Consider the following 24,161-nt stretch of genomic DNA (forward strand, 5'->3'; position numbering starts at 1 on the left):
CAGAGGAAGCGTGCAAGCACGCGGCGCCATAGCTCAACTGAGCTCGACAGCCCACGATATCTACCCGTGAGGTTTGCCGGGAATGAGAGTGCAGGCGTCCCCTGTGAGGAAGCAGCAGCTGAGCATCCTCTGAAAAGGATCCCCTGGGCCTCCTCCATGGACTCCCCCTTAGGGGGTGTCCGGAGGAAGATCAGTGCTGTTGCTCCCTCGCGGGCAGCGGGGAAGGAGATGGTAGTGATGTCACTACCGGACTCAGCTTCCGACTCCTTTCCCTCGCCCACAGTATCCGTATCATGCTCCGATGATGACGGTAACTGAGGACGGGCATCTGAAAGCGGGTAAGAAGGCATAACCACTGTGTGGCTCGCCGACTACCTGCCAGCAGAAGAGGGAGTACTCCCGCAAGACCCTGAGGTATCCGCCATGGCACCACTGGGTCCGCATGCTCTCGCAGCCGTCGTCCTAGCGCTAGCAGCACGGGGCCTACCCTGATCAAAATCTGGGTTAGCCCCATGCCGGCTGGCCTGGTCAACAGCTGATGTTGGTACTGCGTGGCCATCGCTGGCGACACTTGCCACGGTGCTAGGCCGTGGAAGAAACACCCTGCGGCGGGTACCACGGGCATACCCAGCCGGCAGCTGACCCTGAAAGGATCCGCCACCAGGGTAACCCCATGGTACTGCAGTACCAGCACCGCCCCCCTTGTTGCCACAGAGACTGTGGCGACTAAAGCGGGTGCTGCGGTACCGGTGCGGTATCAGCGTGGGTACCCGTGAGGGTTCCCAACTGTGGACCGCTGTACCCTCGCCACACTGCGTTCCCTGTTTGGGGGATCAAGCTGTGTGCTGGCGTGGTACCGCGCGCGGTACTAGCATGGGTACCCGTGAGGGTTCCCGTTGTGTACCGCTGTATGCGTGGTTCCAGCGTAGGTGCCCGTGAGGGCTCCCGGCTGTGTACCACTGTACCCATGCCTCACTGCGTTCCCCGCAAGGGGATCAAGCCCGTGTGTAAGGGTACCCCGCTATACCGGCCGCCCCCTGGCGAGAGGGAGCTTGCCTAGTACCACGGGTAGCTGAGCGTGCATACCCCGATCAATCACCTCGCCACCTGAATAGGCAGCGTCAAGCAATGGAGCTATGCCCTGTTGATTTGACAGTGATCGATCAAGAGAGGGTAATTGACCCATTGACGGTAATGGATCACCCACGCTCCGCTGGCTCTCGAGGACATAAGTGGGTTGTTGATCAGCTAGGCTGTTCAAGCTACTTACTGTACCCTCTAGAGCCGCCAAGGTCGCTGTGTGTGGCGGACCACTCACGGCAGCTATGGGCGGGTGCATAGCGGCTACCACTGAAGTCAAGCCGTAGCTCGTCTTTGGAGCTGCCACCGAATGCACCGGGGTCGCTGTCCCGTGAGAGACTGCGAGCCCAACCCCTGAATAATCGCCAGCCAGTCCCTGTGGACAGCCAGCAGCTATTCTAGGGCCCAGGGTATCACTCGGCGGTCCCGCCATGGAACGCTGCCGCGTGACAACCCCAGTTGGTTCTGCTAAGACTACACCCACAGCGTTAGCCGCGGTATCGTCTCTGCTGAACCCATGCATGCTAGGGTTCAACCCAGGCAAGCCCGGGTACCTTGCATGCTGCCCGTCGCTGGCTACTACTGTGGCTGTTTGAGCCCGTGAGATATGCCTGCAACAGACGGGTGTCCCCCTGCTAAAAACCCGTGAGGATTTTCGCTAGAGGACTGGTATCCTCCTGCTACAAAACCCGCTAGGGTTTTCGCTGGTGGTTACCGCTCTGCTGCCTGCTACTTTGCTCCGACGTATAGTCAGTGCTTTCGCTGGCTGCTGAGCCTTTGGACGCGCTAGCAGTCCCCGAAGGAACCGCCTGCTTGTCCGGGGACCGGAGCCCCTTAAGCAGACCTGCCATGACCCATAGGGGCTGTCACAGCAGAATCTACCGTGACGACTGGTATCCTCCTGCTGCAAAACCCGCTAGGGTTTTCGCTGGTGGTTACCGCTCTGCTGCCTGCTACTTTGCTCCGACGTATAGTCAGTGCTTTCGCTGGCTGCTGAGCCTTTGGACGCGCTTAGCAGTCCTCGAAGGAACCGCCTGCTTGTCCGGGGACCGGAGCCCCTTAAGCAGACCTGCCATGACCCATAGGGGCTGTCACAGCAGAATCCACCGTGTCGACCTTACCAGTGCCCTTGGTAGATTTCTTCTTCGTCTTATGGCGATGACGGAGCCTATCCCAATCGTCAAGCTGGAACTCGGAGAGTCCTAAGCAAAAGAAAGACATCTAGAAGATCGTGAGCACTCCCTGTGGGTGAAACAGAGCGGGTGTGGGTCCCGCTCCGTCACCAGGGAAGGGCAAGCCCGACAGGGCCGAGGCGAGCGAGGAGAAAAGGGAGGGGGCACTACCCCCCAACACGCGACTCAAGCCCAGTAAGCAAACCTGAGCACGGAGGCTGGTCGCTAACGTTAGTGGTAAAGTAAGGACTGGCTAACTTTATTACTAAAATGTCAGACGGGTCCCTACCAATCCCCACCGTATGAATATCTGATTAACTCGTCTTTATTGGACGGTAATGAAGACATAACGATAGAGTAATCACCCTAACATAGCAACAATAACCTACCGTACATGAAATACAATGTGTATGTACAAACATCTATTGTAACTTACAGGCTGCAATGGTTGTTTTACGTGGGAAACAAAATGAATGGCGCCAACGAAGCGGCCATTTTGAATTGCTCGTGTGTCCCGTGATACAAACGGAGGCACGATATGTAGCTAAGTTTTGGATCGCTTTTTGTCACTTTTTCGCCAGAAAATGCCGTCAAAACTATCCTCAGCCGAACAATACCGGTTTGGTTTTACCTAAGGTGTGAAACTACAACCGATATCTCGCCTTTGGTCGAGAAATTGATACACAGTGCTATGAACAATCGATAGGCACGCGTCTGTGTCAGTCGGAGACCAAGGAGGATAAGGGACGATCATATGGTGTGACGTCACCTTTTGGGTGAGTCCACCGGGGATCGGGGTTTTGTTATTTATTCATTTATGTGGGACAAAATGACTATTGGTTTTTCCGCATCTCGGGATCGATGCAAGAAGTATCTTAATCAACATCGGAAACGGTAAGATCGACCGGTGTACTGAGTCTTGACAAGTGTTTCATATAAGCAAAAAAAGCTCCGGGCCATTTGGGGCCATTTCTCAGAACTTCAAGTGCCCTCACTTTTTTTCAAGGGCCCGAATAAATTCACCGAAATCTATAGGAAATCACAACTCTAGTGGTATCTAAATAGGAAATCAAAACTGATTTTAAACAATAAGGAACACATATATACACATTTTGTAGTATTTATTGAAAAAAAAATTCACAACAAGTTTTGCAGTAATCAGTGCGATCATGAATCCGGTGCTCACATGGCAATGCATGTTTTTTAAACAAATATTGTATTTGACATTTATTCTCCATAGCAAATAAAAAGTTCATATTTTATTTACTTTTTAAGTTAAAAGCTGTTTTAATAATTGTCATTTTTGGCCAAAAAAATTTCAACCCTCACATAGTGTGAGATTCATTTTAACACCATAAGAAGCTGTGTCCAAAAATGTTGGACGAAAACTTCAAAATCACTATGCAGCCTCTCTAAATCTTAAATCAATTATTGACTGCTATAAATTATAGGCCCAAGGCAATCTCAAAACCATGCTACATGTACGACCCGAGGAGAATATCGGGCCGATACTATTAACGGAGGTTTAGGGGTGATACAGACTCCGAGACTACATGTAATCCATATCACCCCTAAACCTCACCTAATAACGATTTTATCATACCGTACAAATAATCTCACATAACGAAAAAAAATATTCACAGGCGTAATTCTTGGCTGGAACATAATTTACTCTGATACTCAAACCCGTCTACCCATGGTATGATATGAGAAATATCATGTCAGTAAACTGGCACGCTTATCCAATGAAAACACGGAAACTACTTGATGGTATGATAAAGTATCCGATCTGATAATCGGTTGAGCCCTAAGTATAATAATTTTTCTTTCCTGACAGTTGTTTATGTCTGGTTCAGACAGCCTATGCAGTATTGGCTGTGTGGTAAATACGAAACTCGACCACATCAATTGAAAGGTCAGAGCAGGTCAAAGTACCTGTTTTAGCCTACATGTACGTGTCCTTCGCTCACACAGGAAACCTCTTCATAAATTCACTCACCTTGCGATCCTACATCACCAGTAATAAAATGATAAACTCATAACTTTCCAAAAAATCTTTGTCATTCCAATGTAACCTCATTTAGTCAGAGATGCCTGAGGGTTGCTAAAAAATTTCCTGAACTTTTGTGAAGCGGAGTGAGTGAAACTCTCGCCCCTCACGGCGGGGGGTCCAGGTTCAACGTCAAGGCTATAGGGATTCCACACTGTAAAAACCCTTAATTAAATAAGCCCCTTACAGAAGATAGAAAAACAACAATATAGATCAAGGGGGAAATCCTGGGGGCCACTCAAATATCACAGTGTATGCATGCGTGACCATTTTTTTCAAACACCCCCTAAACAAGTTTTACCCTACCAGCAAATTTAGCCCCTTAATAAGATAATTTAATATAGAATTTCCCCCCTAATGAGTTTTTGGCTAGTAAAATGCAACAAATGTACCCTTTTTGGACTCGTAATTTACCAAATATTTGAAAAGGTACGGTACCCAAAACAAGTTGTTCAGATTTAGAAAACTACCCTTATTCTTGAAAATCAGTGTTTCTTAGACCGTAAATGCGTCACGCGCGTAACTTGCCTTGTCTAAAAAAACACCCCTTTTTACTTGTTTTTTTGGTCACGCATGCGTACAGACCATTTATGTGAATGGCCCCCCTGGGGGAAAATTAAGCCCTACATCAGTGTTCGAAATAAGTGGTTGTCCGGGACAACCAAAATGAATGTCTGAAAACCAAAAATGCTGTAGGCAGTTGTCCGAAGGACAACCATAAAAATGTGCACTGCGCGCTGTTACTGAGTAAGCTTAGTATAAAATGCATTGCATAAATCTTGAAATGTTCAGAAAAAATCATGACCAAAAAATGTTGGTTGTTGTAGTAAAAACAAATGTTGTGTCGAAACTTTTCAACACATATTGATTTTGATGACTACAACCTTTGAAAATATCTTTAAAAAACCATTCTGGGACCATTTTATAATTTTGAAAAATATGCTTCCTTCACCCAGAAAATGTACTTTTAAAAGTGAGGTTTCCTATGGCTCTGGTTTTTTTAACATGTATCAAAAGGCTAAATGACACTTTGGGAGACCCCAGCAGAAACACATGACCTATTTCCGGATAACTTTTTATATTTTTATGTAGTGTAGACCTAGGCTAATCTCCCATAGCTTAACAAAATTTGTCCCAGTTTTCTTTATTTACTTGTGACAAGACCAAATGTCCAATTGTTAACGGAAATTTGTCAACCTAACAAAAGTGACTAATTTGTTTTGTTTACAAAATAAAACCAGATCAGCTCAGAGTATTCTGTTCAATATTTTATGAACACATGTTAGTACAAGATCCAAGAAATCCAAGATTTACCTAAATAATTTCTAACATGAAAAAATTTTGAGCACTTGAAAATTATGTTTCGGACGTTACATTTTCCGTTAACAATCTTGCTCTATTTTTAACATGGTCTAAGTGATTGTTTTATCATGTAAAACATACACAAATACTTTAAATGTTTGCCTCAGGGCAATATAAATAATTGCAAGTGCAAATTTTGTATCGGTTGAATGTTTTCAAATTATGGTGAAGCATTACTTAAATGGGTCTCATTTTCCGTTAACAGTTTTGTAACATCCGAAAGAATACATATTGTCTTATAGTTATATGAAGAACAATACTAGCTTTGAATTTTCATTATTAAGTTGAAGTAGACATGACAACAAGTATCTAAATGAAAAATGATTTCACTTCCTCTTGACTTTATGTAAAATGTTGGCCACACAACATTTCCGTTAACAATGGTAACATCCGAATCAAATGTAACATCCGAGACAGAAAGAGTGACATTTTGTTGAAGAAATTTAATTAGAGGGAAATAAAAGGTCAAATGGATTGGAAATCATGGGAAGGCCATAGTAGAAATATTTTTTACCATACCCAGGTTTGTTCTTTGAGTGTGCAAACTGTTAACATGTCAAGTTTGTTTCGGATGTTACAAGGCAAAATGTTAACGGAAAGTGAGGCCAATAACAGGGCATTGTAAGAAGATTTTAGAATATATACTAAAATGAATGTGAATTTCTAGTATATATGGTGTACATCCTCATTTTCCTAATATTGCTGACTCCATTTCACCTTTGTAAATCTTGCTAGTGGAAAAAATTACAAGTTGTTAGCTCTACAATATCGATAGTCTCTATGCATAACACATAAGATAAAAAGCAAGATAATTAATTTGGTTTACTCCTTTCAAATTAATTTTATTACTGACATATACACATGTCCTAAGAAATTTATTTTAAATTTGAAAAGCAACTTACACTGAATATTTCTCCATTACACGAGCAAAATACTTTGATTTAAAATGTGTTTCGGATGTTACCCATTTTTTGTTAACAAGTCCAAAATGAAGTTGTATTTTCAATAAACATTATAATATTTTAGCATTAGATGATATCTAAAACTTATTGAAAATAATTAAGTAGCAATTTTGTCATAATCATTTATTTCAAAATTGAAAAAAGCTGCATTTTCATAAAAAAGTGATCATTTTAACATAAAATATAAAAGTATGTACATGTGTTAGGCCTATATTGGAATCACTATGCACATATACCATAAACGAACCAGGAGAAATACTTACTATGCTTCATACAGCTTCATTATGTCAGATAAAACAATAAATTATCAATGGAAACAAGTTAACCACTAATAAAAATACTCTTACAACAGACAAGTTTCATGGGAATTATTTGTTAACACAGACTTATGAGCTGTTTTAATACGATCAGTTTTTGCATATTTTATATGTGTGCAATTAGTGCAAATGATAAATGATTGTGCCTTGCATTAAAAAATTTCCGAGTGTCCATCATGGCAACATACCTGTTGTATATGCAATGATCTCATGTTTGTTAATTCAACTTCCAACCATCAAACTTTGTAAAAATGTTAACATCATGTAACATCCGAATCAATGCCTTTAATTATACACGTATTTGTACATATTTTGAATCATTTGAATAATTTCAACAGGTTTTCTGATTCAAAGTGATTGATATTATGCTAAAATAATGAAATGTCCCAAATGTTTCCCTCAATAAGTTCAATTAGATTGCAATTGCATGTTAACGTAATGTAACATCCGAAACACTCTGAAGTTGGGAAGACATTTAGAAAGCCTGATTATGATTGTAAGAAAGGTGTAGCCCTTTGTATTATCAACTTAATGCTTCAGGAAGCTAATTATTTTGGTTTATTATGATGTCTAGTGCACATTTACAATAAGGATGTGGGTAACAATGTATGAATAAATGCCATATCAGCACATGTATATACATCTAAATTTAAAAAAATGTCAGTAAGATGAAAATATCATTTAATGATGATTAGATTTTCAAGTGATAGGTTTAATCATCTGACAGTGATTATCATTTACATTTTCGAATTAATATACGTGCTTAGAAATAGGGCCAGATACCTGCAAATAATGCATGTTAACAAAATAATGTAACATCCGAAACCCACAAGTATCTAGAGTTACATTTTTACTATAAAGGCATTATCAAACTTATTTTGATATGTCAGTACTCGGTTATCATTACCTTGTTCACATATGAATTAGCAATATATGTGGATGAAATTAATTACACTTAGAGCATATTTTTGACCACCAAACCTGCTATTTTGCCCATTTTTCAGTTTCATATGCCTGAAAAGTTACCTAAAAGTGATCGCAGAATGGCCATATTTGGTCAATAGTAACTTGGACTCATTATTTTCCTATGACAACTAATTTGGTAACTAATGGGCATTACAGTAAGCAATATCTAGCTTTGGCAACAAGTTGCTTTTTTATGAAAAAATCTCATTTGGCCAAAGGGTCTACAAAGTTTACAGACCAAATGAACAGAATTAAGCTCCAAGTTTTGTATTTTCATAAAATTCAAGTCATCTGCTTTGAGAAATGACATATTTTAAGTGTCTTCTGTCAATTTCATTTTTACCCTCTCAGTTCACACTTTTGATACATGTTAAAAAAACCAGAGCCCTATACCTTTGTACATAACAATCATTTGTTGAAGCTTGATTTCTCGGCTTTATAACATTAACATTAACAAGGATATTGATGATCAGGGTAGCGTTAACCCCCGATCGGGGGTGAATGACCCCATAAATTTAAAAATATTAATTTTTCACTCTCTATATAGGGAATATGTGAAAGCTCGGGGTGAACTCTGACCCTCTACTTTTGGACCTTACTACACTGCAAAATATTTTTCACCCCCGAGATTCAATTTTCACCCCATGTATTTGGATTTTTTGCAAGCTCTGGAGTGAAAAACACGGGAAAACAACCCCTGACTTTCGGGCCTTAATGCTACCCCTGTTGATGATGCACAATACAAAGGAGATAGCACTCAAAACTTCTATTGTCATGCATAGTCGTAGACCCTCCCTCGGGTCCATGGAGAACGACTGGTAATGTAGATTAAATAAGCCCGATACATGGATCCTTCCAATCTGTAGGCAAATTGACCTCCAGTTCCCAGCATTTCGTGGGAATTCACTTTTACATCCTGGGTCAGACAAGTTTTCTATATATATCACGTCCGTGGTCTCACTGTCTTGCCGTTTGTGTAAGACTTGTGTAAGCGGCTACTCAGCCTGACCAATCAATGTAGAGCTCAGCAAGCAAGGCGATATTTGAAATGAGTTTTCATTGATAGTCTGTTGATCATAACCAATGCGCACGCAAAATGATAATAGAACTGGGTCATGCATGTTATGTGCCTACCATATTTGAATTAACAATGGGGCGGGCTATCATAATTGACGCCACAGTCACGTTACATAGCTTGATAATTATTTGGAAGTCAGTTTACTATTAAACCGAACAGTCTCGGATTAGGAGAGCTATTATAAAAAAATAAACAAGTTGGTTTGTAGATTAATTGAGTTTTGTCGACGCACAGTGCTCCAGGAGCACTATAACTTTGTTGCCATTAGTTAGGGCTTAGTGGTGTGTTGGTTTTAATCTTTGGAGTGAAGGAGAAGGTGCTTTTAGCTCTAATTAATAATAAATAATAATAATAAATAATTAAAATAATAATTATTTACCCAGAGATGGAACCGAGACTGTGGGAGATTAGGAGAGCTATTCAGCATCGAAGTGGTTACGTAATTCTCTTGGTTACCGGATCACGCTATTTTTTATATCCTTCGAGTACCATATACTTTGTGTGGTGATTGTTTCGATCGTAGTTCATTAATCAGGTGCGTGATCCCGTTGGCATAGTAACATTACGTAACTTCGATACTGAATTATAAAAAAATAAACAAGTTGGTTTGTAGATTAATTGAGTTTTCGTCGACGCACAGTGCTCCAGGAGCACTATAACTTTGTTGCCATTAGTTAGGGCTTAGTGGTGTGTTGGTTTTAATCTTTGGAGTGAAGGAGAAGGTGGTTTTAGCTCTAATTAATAATAAATAATAATAATAAATAATTAAAATAATAATTATTTACCCAGAGATGGAACCGAGACTGTGGGAGATTAGGAGAGCTATTATAAAAAAATAAACAAGTTGGTTTGTAGATTAATTGAGTTTTCGTCGACGCACAGTGCTCCAGGAGCACTATAACTTTGTTGCCATTAGTTAGGGCTTAGTGGTGTGTTGGTTTTAATCTTTGGAGTGAAGGAGAAGGTGGTTTTAGCTCTAATTAATAATAAATAATAATAATAAATAATTAAAATAATTATTATTTACCCAGAGATGGAACCGAGACTGTGGGACCGTCTAGCATAGTCGCTATTTGTCAATCGATACATGTTAAAATCAGCACAATTCAGAGATATATCTTTTTGCTATGAAATTAATTTTCTCTGTCAAATATAAAGCAATATTATTTTTTCCTTCAAAAATGTCATTTTTAAAAAATATAGTGCTTGGATATACATTTAAAAAAAATTCTGGTGTTAAAATTAGGCATGAAAGTGTGTCTTTAGTGTAAGATTTTTGATTTTTATAGGCTTTAACTTTGCCTGCAAGCTTTTTTCGAAATACATTTTTTAGTCTTTCAAACTAATATACCGTATTTAGTCAAATAGTCGCCCCCTCAAATAAACGCCTCCGCCAATTTTTTCAACCAAGATGTTTCAAAAATGCTGATATTTCCATGCTATCTTGTAAAGTAAGCTTACCATTACCAAGTTGCCCACATGGTTGAAAATAGCGTCAATAATTGGCGAAAATCTGGATTGAAACCCGAAGTAAACCAGAAGTCAGTGTTTCTAGTTCATAGTTTGTCATTTTAGCGCATGCGTTTTAAGTTTACCTAATGATTTTAACGGGAATTATCGTGCTAAAATTGACCTTGAATAAATGCCCCTCTTGGGCAAATGTAAAGCCCCCGAGGGCGTTTATTTGACGAAATAAGGTAGTTTGCTAGAGAAAGATTTTTTCCCACCTCTGTAAGGCACATCGTGTGGGTCTATGTATTATAGTTTTGTCACAATTTCCATTTTGATTTCACCCTTTTTCACTTTATACTCTTAAAATGTCAAACTCAGTACTTTTATCTTGAAAGCAACCTGCAGAAATAATCAATATTTCCATTGTTGTCATCCCGGTCCCTTTTGCATTGAAAGCAAGGATTACTCAACCAGCGATTTGGTAGTCCAAATCTCCAATTGGGTGCTCTGGTAAAGTTAAATATCATTTATGGGGTCAAAGAAACATGTTAATTATCGTGCTTGGGTCAAGTGTCATGCCTGGGAATTTCTATAGTGTTGCCATGTTAAAGTTCTGGCAACACTGTCAGGGCCATGACCTCCGTACTAAATTGCAAAAAGCAGGGCACCCGTGGAGGCAGCTGCACTGAACTCATGTCGCAGTTTTAAAAGGTTCACCCTGCATTGATAAAAGTACTCACATGTTCAGTTTTGTGATATTATCCTTAAAAATAACACTATGAAGACTTCCTGCATCTCTTTTCTTTATCAAATCGGCATAATTCACAGCAAAAAAAAAAGCAATTTCCTCACCACTGTCATGACCGTGTTATCTCTCCGAGATTAAATTTGCGTCATTTAATACACTTTCAAATGTACGGTACCCAAATTTTCACACATGCACTAAATCTGTTTTATTTAAGTCTTATCTTCACGTGAGGAACGGTAAGAAATGATATTTTGTTTTTAAAAATTGGATACTGTGTACCCTGGACCAGATATGCCTAGGAGCGTCAGACCTTCGTACGGAGAAGGACAGTGGAAATCGTAGTGACGGAGAGATGTGATTACCTGGGCTAAGGTCATGCGCCATAAATTGGGGTATAGGAAAAGGTGGCGGTGTTACATTTTTTTATTTTTCCCCAAACATTTTGTCATATATCTCAAGAATGGATAGGGGTACTAAACTGGTTTTGGTCTTATTTTCTTGCTTATTTATCTGGCTAAAATTGTGGAAGGTAAAACTTCCATACTATTTGTACATTGTGAGATATTGCCAATCAAAGGATGTTAAGTCAGGGGTGGTGGAGCCTACGCAGGCGGGGGTGGAAGCGATATCGCCATTTTTGACGTCGCCATTGGATTAACACATAATCATGAAATCTTCACAAACAATTCTAAATTTGTTATGTGGTGTCAAAGCAAAATTATCTTACTCTAAAACCGTGGGTATGCGACAATGTACCACACTGTAAGTATGTTGTTTTTCAATTTATAACTGCTAACCGTGTATTTTGAATGGGGCTGTCAGCCTTGTATTTTCGCCAGCCTCGAACGTCACGTGTCGCGTGTCCTATGTCGCCTGGAGCCTACAGATGAGGAGCCTACAGATGAGGAGCCTACGGATGAGGCATGTGTTAAAGTATAGAGAATATTGTTTTTTGGTGACTCTCAAATACATTTTTTACTGTAACTTCATAACCCAGCAAGGTATTGAGATGGATTATGTACCGGTACCATTGTTTTGGTATTTCTGTCTAGTTTGAAGTAAAGTTAATTTGTTGCAAGTGTGCTGCATTCTGTGTCATGGTTTCTAGACTTTTCCTATACGTTACTGTAGGCCTACTAGGTATTTATTTATGCTCCGAAATGTTCTGACTATCATATTTCTTGAAGGAGTTACCCTACTGCTGTGAAAGTTAACATTTTCTTGATGCAAATTTGATGACGAATTCAAACATGCCACTGGTTTTTGTGTAGGACCTTAAGGAAAAAAGTTTTGATTGATAATGTTATAAAAATCATAAAAATTATGTATGTCTTTTGAACACCCTATATCTCAGTAAGGCAACACAAGTCATCATTACATGTTTGCTTTTTTTAAAAGCCTACAATGTTATTAGCACATCTGAAACAGACCTCGAATTAAGGATCTGTAGGGGCACGGCCAACTTTTTAGGGCAAGTTGACAATTGCCTTGGATTTTCACTGAAAAGGCAAGGCAGCACGGCAGTTTGTAATATTTCAAGAGGGCATCATGGCAACTGTTGAAAATTTGAGAAGGGCACCAAGGCAATTTCTCAAATGTGAAGAAAACACACACAAACAGTCTGATAGATGATTTTATAATGAAGGGGCAGGGCTGGGGCACCGACGGCAATTTCATTAGAGGGCACGGCAAGTGACTGCCTTGGGTAAAGGACATATTTTGAGGGCATTACGGCAGTGGGGAATGGGGATGGGCACCCACGGCAAAATGCCATGGGTGTCGTGGGTTAATTCGAGGGCTGATCTGAAAGGGTATTAGCAAAAAAAGTTTTTAAGTTAGTAAATACGAGGTAGAGGAACAAAGTTGTTTTATACTTTTTGAACCAAAATTCAACTTTTCCAGTTTCCACCCTATATGACATTTGTGTCACCCTGTATATTGACCAATTGTTTGTATGTGTGTATTTCTGGTACCGGTACTCTAAGCTTGACAGTGGTATATAGTTTTATAGGGTTTTGATGAACAGTTTATGAATTAGATCAGTTTAAGTACAAACACATGTAAATTGTTCAATTTTTTAGTACTAACGCATTTGGCCCCCATTTCATGGCGCACGACCCTAAGCCTCCCCGTATTTATCTCCAAGTCTATCTGCAAATATTACCCATGATGATCCTTGGGCCTTGTAACCTGCCCTGACAGTTGTTACTAAAATATATGTTACTAATTAATACATGGGGGGATGAATATATTTTTACTAAAATTATACTATTTGGCAAAGAATTTGGCAAAGAATAAACAAATTAAAATTTGACCGAAATGTCAATCATGTGTCATACTACATTAGACTCGCTTGCCAGTCCTATATACGCCGTACCTATGTATATTGAGGACTGGCTTACGCCATTTTGGATGTCAATGGGAAATACACACTTAACGATTTGCGCCGTTAGAAACTTGAAAAAAATCTTTAAAATTTCATCAATGTATATAAATGTGGTACCAACTGTATTGTGCTTGATAATTTAAGACTCGGTTGAAACAAAATTAAGGATCGAAAGCATTTAAGTGTCCAAAAAGGCAAAATTATCGTCAAAGTTCTGCGAAATCGGCACCCTTGCGAAGGGTTCAGTATTCGAATCGAACGAAAATATCCGATCTTTGCGATCAAAAACACAAAATTACAACTTTAAACATACTATTGGCAAAAGACATTATTACCAAACAATATAGAATAGAAAATTTGACATCATTTTCTCAAAATAATGAAAAATTTGCTCACTAGACATCGAAAAAGTACGCTAATCCAATTCACGCTCAAACGCGTGGGAAACTGAAAGTGCATAATCGTGACTATACTACATAGACATCCTAGGCATTAAGTTCAGTGATAAGTTGTATTTTTGCTGGAAAAGGGCCGGTTCTTGTCCGCTGATTTTTTCGCAAAAAGCATGGTCTTCATCCTGCGACAGGCTGCGTTAATAAGAATTTAACCCGGAAGTGATAGCACCAGAGCAAAACATTTCTGGATTTCAGCCGGGACGGTTACGCTTTTGGCCATGCATCAGTATACGCACCACCTAAAGTTAATTTTTTATTACTTCTGTGGTCCGGGTACGCGCTGGTGAATTGCGATCGCGTAGAAGTGACAAGGTCGCCTACTACGCGCCGCGCCGACGACCAATGGGTCAACCGGCTTGTTGTCAAGTCCGTTGATCAGCCAATCAGTGTGATTGTTTATTTCTTCTGTGTGTACGCTCGTCTACGCTTGGCGCAAAGCTCGGACCACGGAAGTAATAAAGAATTAACTTTAGTTTTACTAACATGACTAAAGTAAAACATCTTCCGGCTGCAGTCACACATCGTCACATGCACATCGACAATTCAATTGTCAATCATAACTAGGGAGGGACAGTTAGTACAAGGAACTTATACGATGTCCTCATTCACAAACTGATACTATCTGTCCATCGTATAAGACTAGACTGTTACCGTACGGCAATGTGATGAAGGAATATTACACAGTCAAGAATAGGCTCCATCATTTTTTATTATGATCCTCCCAGTCTCCCGAAACATCAAAACATCAAAAGCGTTGCACTTATACTTACTTAAGACTGTCCTTTTTCACATAACGCAGACAAAGTAGGGCCAACTTGCCTAGAAATGGTCAAATTTTGGCAAGAAATATCTCTGTGTAATCATGATAAGTCCCATATCCATGATATCACTTCGTTATTGGCGATCGAGGTTTTTTTTTCTTCTGAAGTTTGGTTGGTACCCACCAGCGTCATGCATGTGACGTGACACAGCTAAAATAATCGACCGGGAATCGGGGATCGTTAAAACGTCAACAAATTTCAAAACACAGAAAGCAGTAAACTTAATGGCGAGCGGTCCGAATTTTGCATATAGGGTATAATCTTCTTCCACGGTAAACCAAACAGCTTCCGTGGTAAACCTTATAGCGCCATCACTTGATGAAAGTACGTTATTACTGGGCGTGAGTTAAAAGCTATCTGGGCCAGAACTATTGCGACTGTAGGGGTGTGCTTGCCCACAGGTAAAAAAAAATACTCGTGGCGGTTAGGCCTAATAGGCCTACGCGTACGGTCTAGTTTAGGGCAACGGGTGGAAAGGAGGGTAGGCCTAGGCTACTACGGCTCACGGGATGTGCGACTGATTCGGGGTGCATTTTGGTTTATTGATGGCCCTCAATTCCATGAAAATTTGGTTTAAGAAAGATTGTTTTTATTTTTTTTTTTTAAATTAATTTGTTTTCCAAATTTTTATCGGAAACTACGTGTGCCAATTTCTTTATTGTTAACATGGCGTGCGATAATAAATAGGCCTATTAATATAATTTTTAAATGCTATTTTATTATTTTGTTTTTAATTGAAAATCTAAAATAGTATAAAATCGTATATGATGCCTTAAATCAAAGTTTAAAACGTTCTTCCAATATTAATAACTATTATTAAATAATTCCTAACATCTCGGACAACACGCCTCCCCAACACACACACCCTCGATGGCGAAAGTCTACCTTGCACATCGTGTACTGCGCGTGCACCATCCAGCATTGTCGCTTAAAATACACTACCGTACTCTATTACGAGCAATGGAATAGCCCGTCAATCATGCACAGTGGTTGCTCCTGGAAGGAAGATTATACCCGATGTGATGCGGTTGCTCATGGAAGACAAGAAGGATTATACCCCTTTTCGAATTTTGAGCCATACAAGTTTATGTGGTGAACTAGAGGGACAGTATCCAATTAATACCACAGTACTAGCTAGACTGCGTGCTGTTTAAATATCAAGATCATGCCGATGATGGGGAATGATAGGAATCGGTGCAGCGGATGTCAGAATATTACAATGTACTGTTTACATGACATACAAATCAACCATGCAACTGAATTCATGAACGTAGACGTAGTTCGTAGTACATCAATCATGTTTGACAGTAGTTTTCAAGTCCTGTCTTACCTTCGTTCTTGTGATGACATGGGTGGCTAATTTGACTACAGCAAAGTTTCCTTTCCCAATAGTCCTCTCTATTTCGTAATCCCCTACAGTGAGAGGTTTTCGACTTCTTCCCGACGACGAAGGATGGGAAGAACTCGCCCTTTCGGACGTGCTCCTTTCGCCGCCATCTTGAATCTGTTCCTGTTATTGCGTTGCCAGTGCCAAATTGCACTAGACAACAGTAATGGACCAAAACGAAGCCGTACAAAATCCCTACAGTCATGACAGTATGATTATAGCCATGATTCTTTATAGAAAGCTATAGAAAATAAATGGCCTAAAAGCCGGGCTAAAAGCATAAAGAAGCCAATGAACTTGTCCCTTGGGAGCTCTCGGGAATAGGCCTATAATACGTTCACTGTAACTGTTAATACCATAAAATTGATGTTGCAAAGGATAAGAACTGCTATACCCATTCAAAAGAAACCAGTGCACTCTAAATTTCAAGGATTTAAAATAAATCCTAAAGGATTGTGATTAGGGACCAATCAAGTATTAGATTTAAAATAAAATAGTACAGATTTAAAATTAAATCTTTAAAATATAACATCCAAATCTATAAGATAAATTTTAAATCTAAAATCAGTTGATTTGTCCCTAATTACAATCCTTAAGGATTTATTTTTAAAATCCTTGTAATTTAGAGTGTGGGATGCCAGACAGACATAATGCGCTATATACTACAGGTATATCTAGACTATGCCATAGTCGATTTTTGATACTAAAATAAAAATATGTTATTATTCATGATGAACGCATTCATTTGAACTCGAAATTATACTGATATTTATTACATCAAAATATTAGTATATAAAATGGTTATGAAAAAGTTTATATAATTATATTTGTGACAGTAAATGTAAAGTAGGCTTATATTATTGAATGCAACATATCATGATAGCAACTAATGGTACTTCAATACTGAACAATTATAATTTTAGAATCTGCCAGTTTATTAATCGCGAAAACCCGCACTTGGGAAGCTAACAAACAGAGGGAGTACGGTGACTGAAAAGATCAGATGTGAAATTCTATCAATTGTGCTCAAATTAATTGATTGAATCAGAGTATGCACGTTGGCAAGTGGACTACGGACCCGGACTACGGAGAAGTCTACTACAGGTATATCAGGTATTTACAAAAATTCAAAACATGTTTTTACATGTGAAAATTTCAAAGAAACAATTTGGCAAAAAACATGGGAAAAAACCTGTTAAATTCTACACCTTGAATGAAGATGAATTTTTAGCAATAGATAAAGTAGCTTTATAAAGTGACATCATAGCGGGTATTTTAATTGTATCCAAAAGTTGTAGAAACATCATGAAGTTAAAACAGTCAATTGACTTACATTTATCAAAAATGGTAAAAAAAAATTTAAAAATTGATTTCAATCAGTGATTTTTTTAAAATCAAGTGATTTAAATCGCGATTTACATATCAATTTGTAAGCGCTCTTTAGCAAAGTCATAGTTCGTTGAATTTACAACCATATGACAAAACAGATGAAAATAGTAACTTTTTGCATTTTGCATGCACAAGATTTGCAATTTAAAGAAAATTGACTATTGCTCATTCTAGTGACGCTAGTGTATGGACGATACATGTATAAGTCCCAGGTGTAAGTATGCTTTTTCATTTAATGACATAAAATTGTAAGGAACACTTGAAAAATTGGATAGTTTTCAACAGATTTACCCTGCACATTCGCCTTGCTATCCCTGTTGCTATAACATTGAATTGCGTTATCTGTTGACCTAGTGACGAAAAGTGTTTTAGGGGGGAGGTGCAGCTTTCGTTTGACATAAAAAAACCCAATTCTGATTGGATGAAGGGAACACTTGAGGTTTTGAAACAGAGGCCCATTTTCCAGCTAGAAGCTCCACAGCTCATATGATGCTATGCACTCAACCGTGTAGTGTAATCAAAGACTGTGGTGGGCCGGTGGAGACAATTCACTGCTTGCTGTACATCTTCGTCTTTCATGATATTACAACATTTCATTTTTTAGCCTGGGCTACGTCCATGTGACACTGCCTATAATGACTAAAAAACTGCCTATATGACTATGAAACTAAATCGTGACTGTATACACACTTTATTGAGACTTTATACATCCATCATCTGGATGGTGCTCCTGTAGAAAGGAGGGAATTGCGTCAATACTACTACTATATGGCGGGAATTTTAAATTGAAGTAACGACATGTGCGTGAAACTTCAGAGAACCGTGCAGGCTAGGATATGTTTGGGCACTAAAAGGAAAGTGATTTTCACTCACTCTTGGGAAAAATTATAAGCCTGCCCTATCAACTTTATTAGGCCTAGAGGGCATAGACTAGTAGAAATGGAACGTGTTTGAACTTCAACAATATTGCGTCCTTGAAATTAAGCAAACTGATTCTGAAAATGTGAGAAACGAGAGAAACAGTTGATTTGAAATGACATAAGCCTGTAATATTATTAGGCCTATCCCAAAACAAAAGAAAAGAGATGATACGTGCGTATACCTAATTACCTATCATGTGGAGTGCGCGCAACTAATAAAATCTTAATTTTAAGGATAATATAGGCGGTACTAACATAAAAACACACAATTTTTATGTATAATTCACAATTTTTCATTTTTTTTACAATTCTCCCCTTTTTTCTGTCACCTGGGTAAAAAATATAGTTTATTGTTAACCCAATTTTTTTCTTCACCAACGCCTTCCATCTACCGACGGCCTTACATGAACCGGACGACGGCCATGACGAGCGGGGGCAACATGGTTTTCGAACGCCAATCTTGGCATTGGCATTATTTTGCTGGCCATATTGGGTCAATCTTGGCTTTCCATTGGTAATCTTCATATTGGCATCACTGTGGCAGCCTAAATTGGTCCAATATAGGCACAATATAATTGGTTGTGAACAGCTGCCAACATAGACTTCTCCGTAGTCCACTTGCCCATTTTGCATACTCTGGCCATTACATTTAAGCATAAAACTCTGATTTATATTGATTTGTGTGCAACTGATAGATTTTCACATCGGTATCTGATCTTTTCAGTCACCGCACTCCCTCTGTTTGTTAGCTTCACAAGTGGACTACTGACTTTGCCTTGCGGTAAAGATTTTTAACACGGGACTCTATGGAGAGTTAGGCCAATTTCTGGCCTAACTAAAATTGGCCATGATGTAATGCATCTTTAAATGGATCTGCCTTGTGATTGGTCGCCCATATCTCACTATTGTTTAAATCTTCCGGGCCCGCGCCATTACCATTAACTACACTACACCGTACACAACTATCTGTGGTATTTGCGGCGCTTTTGTGTTGAAGCGAAAGTTAATCTCTCATCAAACATCTAGCGCGTCTTGTACTATACCATGCTTAGTGTGTTATTTCCTTGGGCTTGAGAAAGGGTTTTATAAGGGATTTATAACCACTTTAAATAACCAAACCAAAACTACCGGTATTGACTCTCGTCACGTATATTATCACAGCAATGTAAACACGGTGTTGCCAGCCTAAGATACATTATGACGCTAGCGCTAACATAGCTGAAATCGCATATCAACACATCTTCCCCCTTTTGACGGAAAAGATAAAGTTCAGCAAAACTTGATACTTTTGAAAGTTCTCAAATGTTCAGAGTTATTTCAGTTCTGCTGTATCCTTGCATTTTAGCTGTTTTCCATAAAACGCTTTACAAATATGCATTTCAAATCCTGTGCAGTGTAAAATATTATAGTGATGAATAAAGCTTCACTGCAGTGTTTACATCTATATTTTGAGTCACTTTTGAGTCTTTGATTGTCTTTAACATGTGTGAAGTTTAAACACTTTTAACATTTCAGAATTATAGAACACATTCTGCTTTAACAAATTAGATGTTCAAAGTTCCAACAAACATAACTACATGTATGATGCAGTGAGATCTTAACTATGCAGATTTACAAATTAGTAAAATCTTTTGACAAAACATTGAAATTTGCTAGCATGAATTTGGACATGCTGATTTCCAAACATGTTCTAAGAAAAAGATATCCAAACATATCTGCTTAGTTACCAATCACTGTTTCATTTAACTATTCTAGAGTAACTTTTAAACTCAAACTTTTATGGTATGTAAAGTAAAGTTCCATAATATACCATACAAAACTGCTCAAACTTTTCATACATTCAAACTTCTTGTGATGCATGTACAATTGTCCAAATTTGTTTTACAACTTCTTTAACAAACATATTATTTATGCAATAGTTATCTTGCTACCACACAATAATGAATGTAACTTTAACAAATGTCTAAGCGGTATACTCCTCGCTGTAGTATTTTGGGTTTAACTTGACTTCGCGACTACTTTACGAACTGGTGCGTTGCTGTTGCTGGTGACTTGCTTGCAGCAGGCGACAACTCTGAAGCTTGACTTGGCTGTTGATTTGTAGCTTGACTTGGTTGCTGGTTTGTAGCTTGTTCCTCATCTGACTCTTCAGGAAGCGTTGACTCTGTTGTTTTCATCAGATGACGCCCGATTTCTTCTGTAAACTTCACCAGTTGTAGTCTTCACTTTGTAGGATCTATTTGGAAGGACTTCCAAGATTACACCTTTCTGTGACCAAAGTGGATTGTTAGTAGTAGGCTTGTCCATTTTCTGTACTCTTACAGTATCTCCCACTTTCAGTGGAGCTAAGAAAGCAGTTTTCTTATCATAGTTTGCTTTCTGTCTTCGTTTCAACTCATTTTTCATCTTCTTCGTTGAATTTGAAGACTTTGTTAGTGTGCCTAATAGGACTTTGGCTATTGGCAGGTTAGATCTAATGCGCCTATTGAACAAAAGTTCTGCCGGTGACTTTCCATGCTCTAGTGGTGTACTTCTATAGATCTGTAATGCAAGGTAAATGTCTTCTTTACTTGCAGTCACCTTTCTGATCATGGACTTCATTTGCTTTACTGCATTCTCTGCCTGCCCATTTGATGCTGGGTAGTGTGGACTTGACGTTGTGTGCTTAAAGTCCCACACTTTCTTGAAATCTACAAATTCTTGGCTTGTAAATTGTGGTCCGTTGTCGCTAATCACTTCCATAGGTGTCCCATGTCTTGCAAAATTTGACTTCATGGCATTGATTACAGCTTTGCTGGTGGTGTTGCTTGTCAAGGTGCTGATTTCTATGTACTGTGAATAGTAGTCTACCATAGCAACATAATCTCTTCCATCTATTGTGAAAAGGTCCACCCCAACTTTCTCCCACGGTCGATCTGGTACCTTGTGTGGTTTCATTGGTTCAGCTTGCTGTTTTCTTTGGTTTCAATGCATGCTGGGCAACTTTGTACCATAGCTTCAATGTCTGAGTTGATTCTGGGCCAATAAAGTACATCCCTTGCACGACGCTTGCACTTTTCAATTCCTAAGTGCCCTTTGTGGATCTGTTCCAACATGGCGTTGTGCATACTTGAGGGTACTACTATTCTGTCACCCTTGAAGATGATGCCTTGAACTACTGATAACTCTTCTCTGTAGTTCCAGTACTCTCTGCATTCTGGTGGACATTGTCTTCTTTCATCTGGCCAACCAGTCAGGATTACATTGGTTAGCTTTGTAAGATTAGGATCTTTCAGGGTTTCTTCCTTAATCTCCTCCATTCTTGTAGTAGCTACTGGCAATGTTGTCACGATAGCATTTACATATGCTTCTACCTCTTCTTCCAGCGATGGATCTTTCTTTGCGGACTCTGACTGATCAAATGCTCTTGATAACGCATCCGCGGTGAACAGTTCCTTTCCTGGTGTGTATATCAGGTTGAAGTCATACTTCTGGAGTCTTATGCGCATTCTCTGTAAGCGTAGCGGACTATCTGCTAGTGGCTTCTTGAAGATTGAGACTAGCGGTTTGTGATCAGTTTCTGCCACAAATGTCATACCATGTACAAACTGGTGAAATCTTTCACATGCATTTGTCAGCGCAAGACACTCTTTTTTTCTATTTGAGCGTAGCGAGTCTCGGCATCTGTCATCGCTTTCGATGCGTAGGCTACAGGACTCCAACCATCTGAATCTTGCTGAAGTAAGACTGCGCCCAAGCCGTTCTGTGAAGCATCAGCGGAGATCTTTGTTGGTTTCTTCGGATCGTAGAACTTCAAGACTGGACTTGTAGTCAGTGTTGTTCTCAGGTCGGGCCATGCCGACTCTTGCTCAGGACCCCATAACCACTCATTCTGATTCTCTTGCAGTGCTCTAAGTGGAGCTGCCTTGGCTGATACATCTGGTATGAATTTGGCTTGATAATTAATCATACCAAGAAATCTCTGAATGTCACCTTTGCACTCTGGACGTGGCATATCGTGGATTGCTTGAGTCTTCTTAGGATCAGGTTTAATTCCTTTGTCGCTAAGGACGTCTCCTAGGTATGTCAGCTCGTTGACTCCGAACTGGCATTTGTCAAGATTTAATTTCAGGTTCACACTTCTGCATTTCTCCAACACTTTCCTCAGACGTTCATCATGCTCTTCTCTTGTAGCACCCCACACGATGAAATCATCCATCATGGTGTCAACTCCATCAAGGTCTTCAAACAGACAGTGGATCTTGCGATGGAATGCTTCTGGAGCCATTGAGATTCCAAATGGGAGCCTCAGAAACCGATATCTGGCAAACGGTGTGATGAATGTACACAACTTGGAGCTTTCTTCGTCCAATTTGATCTGCCAGAATCCTGAGTAGGCGTCTAATTTAGAGAAATATTTGGCATCTGCAAACTGTGCCATCATCTCTTCTCTTGATGGTAACTTGAAATCTTCTCTCTTGACTGCTTTGTTCAAGTCTCTGGGGTCAAGGCATATTCTTAGATTGCCATCTTTCTTGACCACTGTTACCATTGCATGAACCCAATCAGTTGGTTCATCTATCTTGGCAATGACTTGCATTTGTTCCATTTTGTCGAGTTGTGCTTTCAACTTCTCTCTGACCGGAAATGGAACCTTCCGACAGGCATTCTTCACGGGGATCACTTCTTTGTCTACGTTGATCTTGTGTTCACCCGGTAGACATCCGAGGCCTTGAACACATCTCCAAATTCTTCTTGAAGGATCTTGTATCTTGTGACTGATGGTCCACCTAAAGCTTCTATGTTCCAGATAGCTTTGACCAACTCTAGCTTCTTACAGGCTTTCAATCCTAACACTGGTTGATACCTATTGTGTCTTCCACCCTCCTTTGAGATGTGGAATGGTAATAGTACTGTTCCTGATTTGTATGTTACTTGTGCCATGCAAACACCAATTATGGGTATCGTGCTCCAGTAATCCCTTTAACCTTCACATCAGTCCTCTTCATTTCTGGTCTGGGTTTTAGTCTTTTATATTCACCTATTGGTAGAACATTGCATCCAGCCCCAGTATCCAGTTTGAACGGTACTGTGATATTGTTGATCTTCATTGGTAAAATCCACTCTTCTTCATCGCTGTCTTCTGTGACTAGCGCATCTCTGAAGAACTCTTCAGGCTCATATATGTGCTTTCAGCTGTGCCGATTTGGTCGACTTTCTTCGCTGAAGGGCAATGAGTCAGCCAGTGATTTTTCTGTCCACAGGATTTACAAGTTGTTCCCCATGCAGGACATGACCTTGGTTTATGCCTTCTGCCGCACTTCTTGCACTGGAATGTCTTGTCCGACATCTGTTTCTTCTTGTCTGAACCTCTGTCGGATCCATTCTTCGGCTTTGCACCGTGGTTGTGACTTCTCTGTGTCTTCTTGATTGCGTGGAGATTTGTTTCAGCTTTTTGAGACATTGCTTTCATGCTTTCTCTGGCTGTTTCCTGGTTTTGACCAATCTGAATTGCTTTAGATAGTGTCAGCTCATCTCCTTTGTCCAGGCATTTTCTCTGACCACCGTTTCCCTAGCGTAACACTATGGCGTCCCGGATCATTCGGTCTTCTTCCTGGTACCCGCATGCTTTGACAA

General features: G+C 39.8%; 1 protein-coding gene across 2 annotated transcripts in view; it reads right to left on the reverse strand.

Annotated features, from left to right (window-relative positions):
* Positions 1–16,346, reverse strand: part of LOC140155043 (serine/threonine-protein kinase SIK3-like) — a 57,732-nt gene extending 41,386 nt beyond the window's left edge. The window contains exon 1 of one of the 2 annotated variants that reach the window (XM_072177726.1): positions 16,180–16,346. The gene's annotated coding sequence lies outside the window, so the exon portion shown is untranslated. The remainder of the gene's footprint in view (positions 1–16,179) is intronic. The other variant, XM_072177727.1, reaches the window with a different exon arrangement.
* Between the last annotated feature and the right edge of the window lie 7,815 nt (positions 16,347–24,161).

The sequence above is a fragment of the Amphiura filiformis genome, chromosome 6 (genome assembly GCF_039555335.1).
Source record: "Amphiura filiformis chromosome 6, Afil_fr2py, whole genome shotgun sequence".
Lineage (NCBI taxonomy): Eukaryota > Metazoa > Echinodermata > Ophiuroidea > Amphilepidida > Amphiuridae > Amphiura > Amphiura filiformis.